We start from the raw sequence: 10,000 nt of genomic DNA, 5'->3' as shown, positions 1-10,000 counted from the left end.
GCAGATGAATAGAAAAAGAAACAAAATGAGAAATGACATAATGGCATGGACTCGAAATGGAAAATGAAAACGAAAGGAAATAAAGGAGACAGCTAAGTAAAAAGCGGTGAGAAGGAAAATCATGATAAAGAGAAATAAGAACAAGAAAGGAAGGAAGTAAAGGAGCTTGGATTATGAGGTAGAATGAAGGAGATGAATAGAAAAAGAAACAAAATGAGAAGTGACATAATGGCATGGACTCGAAATGGAAAATAAATATAACAGAAAATGCAGTTGAGCAAGGCAAGTGTGTGCGACGGGACGACTTGAAAAAAGAACAGGAAGAGGAGGAAGATGAGCAGGAACAGGAAATGGTATAAAAAGAGATGAAAGCGAAATAAGTGATAGAGAAAATGGAGAGAAGGTTGTGGAGGAAAGACAAGAAACAGAAAACACAGAGGAGAAGTAGAAAGAGGAGAATGAATAGGACAATGATGAGTAATAAAGAACAGAGAATGGAATAATAAAAAAAGGAAAAAAGTAGTGAACATAAAAAGAGGAGGAGGAAAAGGAGAAGAAATAAAAGTACACAACAAAGAAAAGGTGGTTGAAGAGAAAGAGCGGGAGGAGGAGGAGGAAGAGAGGGCGGTGCAGAAAGACAGGAAAGAGAGGACGTCGGGAAGGACAATAAAGAGAAACAAGAGTAGAAGGAGGAGGAGGAGGAGGAGGAGAGTAGGAGAAGGAAGAACGAGGGAGGCAAGGAGGTGGAATAAGGAAGTCTCTGGAGGTTATGAAACACTTGCAGGCACTCTACATCAAAGGCCGCAACGCATAATGACATGACACACACACACACACACACACACACACACACACACACACACACACACTATCACCACTGCACACCTGACACACTCTCACGTTAATTGAACTTCACCTGCACTAACACACAATCCGCCCATCCACTCAATCCTGGTTCCACCTTATCCACTTTCATTATCATGCACTGGTATTACGTCCATGCTGACACACACACACACACACACACACACACACACACACACACACACACACACACACACACACACACACACACACATATGCATTTCCTGGACCTTTATCATCTTCACCACCACCACCACAACCACCACCATCACCTTGACTCTGGAATTTCACACATACATACATACATACATACATACATACGCACCTACATACATACTACATATATACGCACATACTCCCTTTCCTTCCCCTCCACCACCAGCACCAACACCACCACAACCGTCACTCACGAATTACATACATACATACATAATATTCATACATGCATACTCTCATACATACTACATACACAAACACACGTTTAATTAACCACTACCACCACACAAACATACATACACACATACACATACCCCCATTTCACCACCCTACCACCACTGTTACCACAAGCATCATCACCACCTCTCTTCCTCTCCATTTAGTCATCTCCCCCACTATCCCCGCCTACCACCACTACCACCACCACCGCCACCGCCATCACCGCCCCCGCCGTAATACAAGCTCCCAATACTAATATCACAGTTCACGCTTCAGCCGCGCCTCGTCCCTCCCGCAGCGCGTCAGATATGAAAAAAAATAATAATACATCGAGACGCGACAAACAAAACTCATCACACGGGAAATGCCCCACGGAAAAAATAATAATCATGCTCTCTCTCTCTGTCTGTTAGTCTCTCTCTCTCTCTCTCTCTCTCTCATCCCCCCCACTCTCCCCAGCAATGATCACCTACAAAAATATTATGCTTTCAAGTTAATCGAAAAAAAAGAACTATATATACACGCATTTGCATATAAATACGAAAATAAAAAAGTAATATCTACATGCATACACACACACCAAAAAAAAAATCATAATAGTCACTACCTTTAAACAGTGATGGATTACGATATTAAAAAAAAGGGTTGAAAGCCGTTCACACACACGTATATATATATATATATATATATATATATATATATATATATATATATATATATATATATATATATATATATATATATATATATATATATATATATATATATATATATATATATATATATATATATAACATTTTTCACCAGAAGCTACGAAACACATTGCGTCTTTTCAACCTCTCTCTCTCTCTCTCTCTCTCTCTCTCTCTCTCTCTCTCTCTCTCTCCGTCCTCCTCCGCCTCTTCCTTTTTTATATGAGTGTCTAGACGTGTCCCTTCTTCAACTGAGAAAGTGTCTACGGGCGTGAAGAATGGTACGATTACTGTGGAATTGTGTACGGAAGAAAGAGGAGGAAGAGGAGCTGAGGAGGAGGAGCTGAGGAGGAGGAGGAGGAGAGGCTGGAAGAGACAGTGGAAGAGGAGTTTGTGGAGGAGGAAAAAGAGCAGGATTGTGTGGGGAAGGTGGAGGAAGAAGAGCTGGAGGTGGAGGAGGAGAAATGTTGGGAGAGGGAGAGGAGCAGGAAGAGGAGGAAGGTGGGCGTGCATGGGGAAGAAGAAAAAAGTGGAGGTGAGGGAGGGGGAAGAGGAGGAGGAGGGCTTGGAAGTAGCTGAGGGGGAGGAGGAGAAGAAGGAGGAATTGTAAGAGACGTAAAGGAGGAGCAGGAGGGTTCGGAAGAGGCAGATGATAAGGAGGAGGAGGAAGATGAGGAGGACTGAGCAGGGAAGGAGGAAGAGGAACTGGAAGAAGAGGAGGAAGAAGAGCGAGACTGCGTAGGGAAGTAGGAGAAAGGAGATATGAAGTAGGAGAAGGAGGAAGATGAGGAGGACTGAGTAGGGAAGGAAGAAGAGGAACTGGAAGAAGAGGAGGAAGAAGAGCGGGACTGCGTAGGGAAGTAGGAGAAAGGAGATTTGAAGTAGGAAAAGGAGGAGGAAGAGGAGGGGTTATGAGAGGCTGAGAACGAGGAGGAGGAGGAGGAGGAGGAGGAGGAGGAAGATAAAGAGAAGACCAACAGCGACAACAGTGAATATAAAGACGACTAAAGGAGCGAGAGAGAAAAAAAAGGAAGCCAAGCGGACATAGAGAGACACATGCATAAAAAACAACAGACCAGAAAGAAAGAAGAAAAAAAAAGAGAACGGGTACAAAGAGGGAACAAAGACAAAACAAGATCAAAGAAAATATAAATAAAGTAATACAGAATAAGATAAAAAAAAAAAGGGCGAGAGAATAAAGACTGAAACCACAAATAAAACTACAATGAAAAAGCGAGATATTACTTACAGGACGATTAAGAGTATGAAGACAAGGGGAAAGAAGATGAAAACACGAGGACGAGGAGGACGAGAACTTCAACCCCCCAAAAAGCACAAACGGTCATTAAAACTACAATATTAAAGACAACGATTACTCACAGGACGAAAATGAGGATGAAAAAAACAAGAAGGACGAAAACTTCAAACTCCCCAAAAAGCACAAACGCTCATTAAAACTACAATATTAAAGACAACGATTACTCACAGGACGAAAATGAGGATGAAAACAACAAGAAGGACGAAAACTTCAACCCCCCAAAAAGCACAAACGCTCATTAAAACAACAATAATAAAGACAACGTTTACTCACAGGACGAAAATGATGATGAAAACAACAAGGACGAGAACGTCAAATCCTCCAAAAAGCAAAAACGCTCTTTAAAACTACAATAATCAAGACAACGATTCCTCACAGGACGAAAGTGAGGATGAACACAATAAGAAGGAAGACTATGATAGCAATGGAGGACAAAGAGAACAAGGAGGACGAGGACGAGGACGAGGACAACAACTACCATTACTCCCACCAAAACGAAGATGGGAATGAAATCAAGAGGAAGAAAGATAATGATAACAATGGAGAAAAATGACAGCAAGGAGAACAAGAAGGCAAAGGACAAGGACCTACCCTAACTTAACCTAATCTAACCTAACCTAACCTAACCTATCATTACTCCCACCAGAACGAAGATGAGAATGAAAACAAGAGGAAGAAAGATAATGATAACACTGGAGAGAGAGGAAAGCAAGGACAACAAGAAGGAAAAGGAGGAGGACCTAACCTAACCTAACCTAACCTAACCTAACCTAACCTAACCTACCATTACTCCCACCATTGCTTACAGGACGAGGACAAGAATGCCAACAGTAAGAAGGAAAAAGATAGTGATAACAATGGAGAACAAGGAAAATGAGAAGCACAAGGAGGAGGAAGAGTAAGAGAAGGGCCAGGACTTAATGCGCCTCCCCCACAACCACCAGCGCCTAATCAGAACGAGTGGCACGCGAAAGGGCAAGCAAGTAAATGTTTTGCTTCGCTGATTTGTGACACAGACGCCATTAAGTAAGAGCTCGGCGCATTACGGAGGAGAGGGAGAGAGGAGGAGGAGGAGGAAGAGGAGGAGGTGGGATGAGGAGGGAAGGAGGAAGGAAAGATAAAGGACTGGGAGTAAAGGAGGGAAGGATTAAGAGAGGAAGAGAGAGAAAGGGAATAAGGAGGAAGAGGAAAGGAAGAAAGGAGAGAGGAGGAGGAGGAGAAGGAGGCGAAGTAGGATGAGGAGGGAAGGAGGAAGGAGAGATAAAGGACTGGGAGTAAAGGAGGGAAGGATTAAGAGAGGAAGAGAAAGAAAGGGAATAAGGAGGAAGAGGAAAGGAAGAAAGGAGAGAGGAGGAGGAGGAGAAGGATGCGAAGTAGGATGAGGAGGGAAGGAGGAAGGAGAGATAAAGGACTGGGAGTAAAGGAGGGAAGGATTAAGAGGGGGAAGAGAAAGAAAGGGAATAAGGAGGAAGAGGAAAGGAAGAAAGGAGAGAGAAGGAGGAGGAGAAGGAGGTGAAATAGGATGAGGAAGGAAGGGGGAAGGAGAGATAAAGGACTGGGAGTAAAGGAGGGAAGGATTAAGAGAGAAAGAGAAAGAAAGAGAATGAAGAGGAAGAGGAAAGGAAGAAAGGAGAGAGGAGGAAGAGAAGGAGGTGAAGTAAGAGGAGGAGGGAAGGAGGAGGTGAGGGAGGAAGGACTGGAAGCAGAGGACTGAGAGAAAAGGAGGAAAGGAGTAAGAGAGGACGAGAAAGGAAGAGAATAAGGAGGAAAAGGAAATAGGGGAAAGAAAGGAGGATGAGGAAGGAAGAAGGAAGAGAACGAGGGAGGAGAGAGAAAGGACTGAGATTAATTAAAGGAGGGAAGAAAGAGAAAGAGGGAATAAGGAGGAATAGGAAAGCAGGAACGAAAGAGGAGGAGGAGGATGAAGTAGTAGGATAAGAAGGGAGGAATGAAAAAAGGGGAATAAGTGGAGGGAATGAGAAGGAAGACGACTAGGAGTTAGAAAGGGAAAGAAGAGGATGAGGATAGGAGGAGGAGAAGGAGGAGAAGAGATGAGCAAAAGAGGAATGTGAGTAAAGGGGAGAGAGAGAAAGAGAGGCAGGAGGAAGAGAATAAAGTTGAATATAGAGAGAATGATGAAGAGGGAAGGAGGAAGAAAGTGCATGAGCAAGGAGAGAACGGAATAAGAAAGAAAAAAAGAGAAGACTAGAAGGAGAATGCAGCAAAAGAGGGATGGAAGGATGAAGAAAGAAGGAAGGAGAAAGGAGAAACGTGAGAAGAAAACCAAATGCAGAGGAGGGATATAGAGGAAGACAAGCAGGAGGAGGAAGAAAAGGAGAAAGAAAGAAGCGTAGGCGAAGAGATGGAGGGAGAAAAGGGGATGAGGAAGAAGAGGAGGGAATGAAGAAAAGACTAGCAGGAGGAAGAGAGGGAAAGGGAGAACCAGGGGGGGAGAAAGAGTGGGTGCATGAGAGAAGCTGGAGAGAGAGGGACGAAGGAAAGGAGGGAGAGAGAGAGAGAGAGAGATGGAGGGAGGGAGAGTGGGAGGCAGAGTGGGAGATAAGTGTGCTAAGCCCCTTCCACTTAACTCTGGTACTTATGCATTCCGTGTGCAAACGTTTCGCTTTTGTTTTAAGATCAGTGTTTTGTTAGGTTTCGGGATGACGTGTTTAGGCTTGGGTGCTCTGGCTGTTTGTTCACTTATCTATTTACATTTGCTACTTTTTTCGTAGTTTTTGTGGTTGTTTCTCCTCGCTTCTCGTCGTTTCTATTTTTCTGTCTAGTAGTTTTTTCCATTTTTCTTAACTTTTCATTGATTTGAGATATTTTTGTTTATTCCATTTTTTTTATTTATTCTTTTCTACTTATAATTTTTCGTCACTTCTCGTCGTTTCTATTTTTCTGTCAAGTAGTTTTTCCATTTTTCTTAACTTTTCATTGATTTGTGATATTTTTGTTTATTCCACTTTTTTTTTTGGTTTATTCTTTTCTACTTATAATTTTTCGTCACTTCTCGTCGTTTCTATTTTTCTGTCAAGTAGTTTTTCCATTTTTCTTAACTTTTCATTGATTTGTGATATTTTTGTTTATTCCTTTTTTTTTATTCTTTTCTACTTATAATTTTTCGTCGTCGTTTTGGTTATGTTTCTCCTCGTTTCTCGTTGTTTCTCTTTCTCTGTTAAGTAGTTTTTCCATTTTTCTTAACTTTTCATTGTCTGATTTGTGATATTTTTGTTTATTCCATTTTTTTTGTTTATTATTTTCTACTTATTATTTTTTCGTCGTCGTTTTAGTTATGCTTCTCTTCGTTTCTCGTCGTTCCTGTTTCTGTTTAGCAATTTTTTTTGTAGCTTTACATTGTCTAATTTGCCATAGTTTTATTTCTCCATTTTGTATCCATAAAATTTAATGGCATATGCACTTTTCTCTTTTATTTCCTTGTCTGTCTGTCTCCCATTGTGTCTGTGTTTGGCCCCAAATGTGTCTGTAGAATCTATCTGTTTATCTATCTCTCCCTCTCCTTCTTCTCCCTCTCCCTCTCCATCTGTCTGTCTGTTTCTCTCTCTCTCTCTCTCTCACCCCTGCCCCCTCCTCTCTCTCCCCCTAAGACAGATTGAGCCTTCAGCAGGACCTTAAAAAATTGCACGGTGGTCGAATAAATGGACGTCGCCGCTCAGCCCCAACAGATGCCCGTCCTTACCGCGGCCACAATGAGCACTAAACGAGACGGGAAGAGAAGTGCGAACCGAAAGACAGAGAGAGGGAGAGAGGAGGGTAAGAAAAGAAGTCATCGTAAGGAAGCTGATCGGAAAAGAAGAGTTGTTTTCCTTCTCTTGCTAGTCTTCCTCTCTATCTCTCGTCTCCACCTAGTTCTCTTCTTATGTCTCTTCTTCCTTTCTCCTTCCTACCTTCTTTTTTCATTCTTTCTTCCTTTCCTCTGCTACGTGCTCCTCCTCCTAGTCTTCCCTTTTCTTCTTTAATTCGACGGGAAAAGAAATGTGAGCCGAAGAGAGAGAGAGAGAGAGAGAGAGAGAGAGAGAGAGAGAGAGAGAGAGAGAGAGAGAGAGAGAGAGAGAGAGAGAGAGAGAGAGAGAGAGAGAGAGAGAGAGAGAGAGAGAGAGAGAGAGAGAGAGAGAGAGAGAGAGAGAGAGAGAGAGAACGGTAATAAAAAATGATGTCCCTTCCCACGAACAAGAAGAAACGCGCAAACCAAAAGAAGGAGAGAGAGAGAAGAAAAATGATAATAGAAAAAGAGTCACCATAAGAGACTCGTAAAAAAAAAAGTTACCCCTCCCACGCACGCAACACTGACCTAAAAAAAAAATCGTGCGAGAAAAAAAAGAACAAAATGTGCGAATCAGGAAAGGAAGGGAGAGAGAGAAAGGCAACAAAAAAATAAGGTCACCGTAAGGAAATTGATTGGGGAAAAAATAAGTGTCCCTCCTTACCCTTCCTTTCCCCTTCCCTCCCTCCATCCCTTTTCCTTACACTTCCCTCTGTCTCACGTTATCCTCCTCATCCTGCTGGTCTTCCTCTCTGTCCCTGTCCCTAAAATTCATGTAAAAATATGACAATAAATGCGACGCCGGGAAGAAAATTGCAACCCCCCAAAAAACTCGAGTAAAAAAACGTATGAAAAAAATGTCACCGTAAAGAAACTGGTATGGGAAAAAATCAGTAGTTGTCTGATCCCTTCCCTAATGACTCTAAATTCCTGTAAAAAAAAAAAAGAGAGAGAGAGAATAAAAAGTGCAAACCAAAAGAAAGGGGAGAAAGGGTAATAAAGTCATCATAAGGAAACTGGTAAGGGGGAAAAAATTGTTGTTCTCATGACTTAAAATTCGTGCAAAATAAATCTAATTAAACGCAAGGGGGAAAAAAAGAGGTGCAAACCCCCAAAAACACGAGAAAAAAAGTAATAAATAAACACACCGCAAAGAAACTAGTGGATAAAAAAAAAATAGTTACCTCCCACGCACCACTGACCTGAAAAAAATGCGTGTACAGATAAAAACAAAAAAGGGTAAAGGGGTGCCAAGAGTAAGGGTGAAGATGTGCCAGGTTGGAGGGAGTGCAATTTCCCTTTTATTTAAACTAGGTCAAGGTTTTACAGCCGCCAAAGTGTCTGATTATACCACCCCCGGCACACATAAAACTGTTCTCGAGTCCGCCCGTTACCTTCTAAACCTAAGTAACGAAAGAGAGCACTCCTGCGTCTGACCTACATAGGCTTAGAGGGAAGAAGGAAGAGGAGGAGAACAAAGAGGAGAAAAAGATGGATGATTTGTTTAAGGAAAGACATGAAAAACAAAACAAATACGAAGAAAGAATGAGAGAAGGAAAATGTAGAACAAGATAGGAGGAAGAGAGGAAGAATAAAAAGGAGAAAGAGATGGATGATTTGTTAAAGGGAAGACATGAAAAATAAAACATATACGAAGAAAGAATGAAAACAGGAAAACGTATGCCATATCTACGAGAACAAGATAAGAGGAAAAGAGGAAGGAGAAAGAGTAGAAAGAGGTGGATGATTTGTTTAAGGGAAGACATGAAAAACTAAACATATACGAAGAAAGAATGAGAACAGGAAAACGTATAACATGTCTAGGAGAACAATATATAAGGAAAAGAGGAAGAACAAAGAGAAGAACAAGGTGGATGATTTCTGTAGGGGAAGGCAGAAGAGATAAAAACATACTAGGGAACAGAAAGTGAGCAGCCAGACGTATGACCTTTTTAAGTGCAGAGGGAAGAAGGAAAGGAAGACTGAGGAAAGATGAGGTGGTGGATGACTTGCGTGAAGGAAAACGATACAAAACGTACAGAAAGAAAGGAGATGGAAGAGTAAAACGTATGACACATATAGCTGTACAAGTTGAAGGAAGAGAGAGAGAGAGAGAGAGAGAGAGAGAGAGAGAGAGAGAGAGAGAGAGAGAGAGAGAGAGAGAGAGAGAGAGAGAGAGAGAGAGAGAGAGAGAGAGAGAGAGAGAGAGAGAGAGAGAGAGAGAGAGAGAGAGAGAGAGAGAGAGAGAGAGAGAGAGAGAGAGAGAGAGAGAGAGAGAGAGAGAGAGAGAGAGAGAGAGAGAGAGAGAGAGTGAGAAGGAGGAAGAGGTGAAGGAATCTTGTAAAGATAAGCATAAAAAGACAATATCATTCACAAAGAAAGAGAATGAATAGCAAATCAAAACGTATGACAGGCGTTCTAGGTAAAAGGAAAGAGAGGAAGACCGAGGAAGGAAGGAGACGCGGATTGGTCGTGTAAAGAAAGACTTGAGAGAAAAACATCAATGAACAAAGAGAACAAAACACCCCGCAGTGAAAGACTCATACACAACAGCGACCCCAACTTGGGATGACAATGCTGAGAATAAGAAAAAGAAGTATGACATAAAGCGGTATTTACAAAGACCTCGGCGTCGGAGTACGCCAGTTTGAAAAGGCTCTCGTATGTGCAAGTCGTTGGGGCTGTCAAGGGTCGTTTCATGAGACTTGCGGTAGTTTGACAAGACCTCTGCACCAGGAACGGAGAATACACCGTTAAGTATTTGACGTATCTTTTCTGTGGCTTAAGATAGATTGTAGAGATTACAGAAAAGCTCAGGAGTACGAGGAAACGAGTCATAAAATCACCAATAACTTAAATCCAAAAATAATACTGACGTATCTTCTCTGTGGCTTTAGGTAGACCGTA

The 10,000-nt window shown here is 41.9% G+C and overlaps 1 protein-coding gene across 1 annotated transcript in view; it reads right to left on the bottom strand.

The window, feature by feature from the left end:
- Positions 1 to 10,000, bottom strand: part of LOC127004006 (uncharacterized) — a 60,830-nt gene that overhangs the window by 11,464 nt on the left and 39,366 nt on the right. The gene's annotated exons all lie outside the window — the stretch shown is intronic.

This window comes from Eriocheir sinensis, chromosome 27 (assembly GCF_024679095.1).
Source record: "Eriocheir sinensis breed Jianghai 21 chromosome 27, ASM2467909v1, whole genome shotgun sequence".
Lineage (NCBI taxonomy): Eukaryota > Metazoa > Arthropoda > Malacostraca > Decapoda > Varunidae > Eriocheir > Eriocheir sinensis.
The sequence above is the reverse complement of the archived record's forward strand: the minus strand, read 5'-3'. Positions and strand labels throughout refer to the sequence as shown.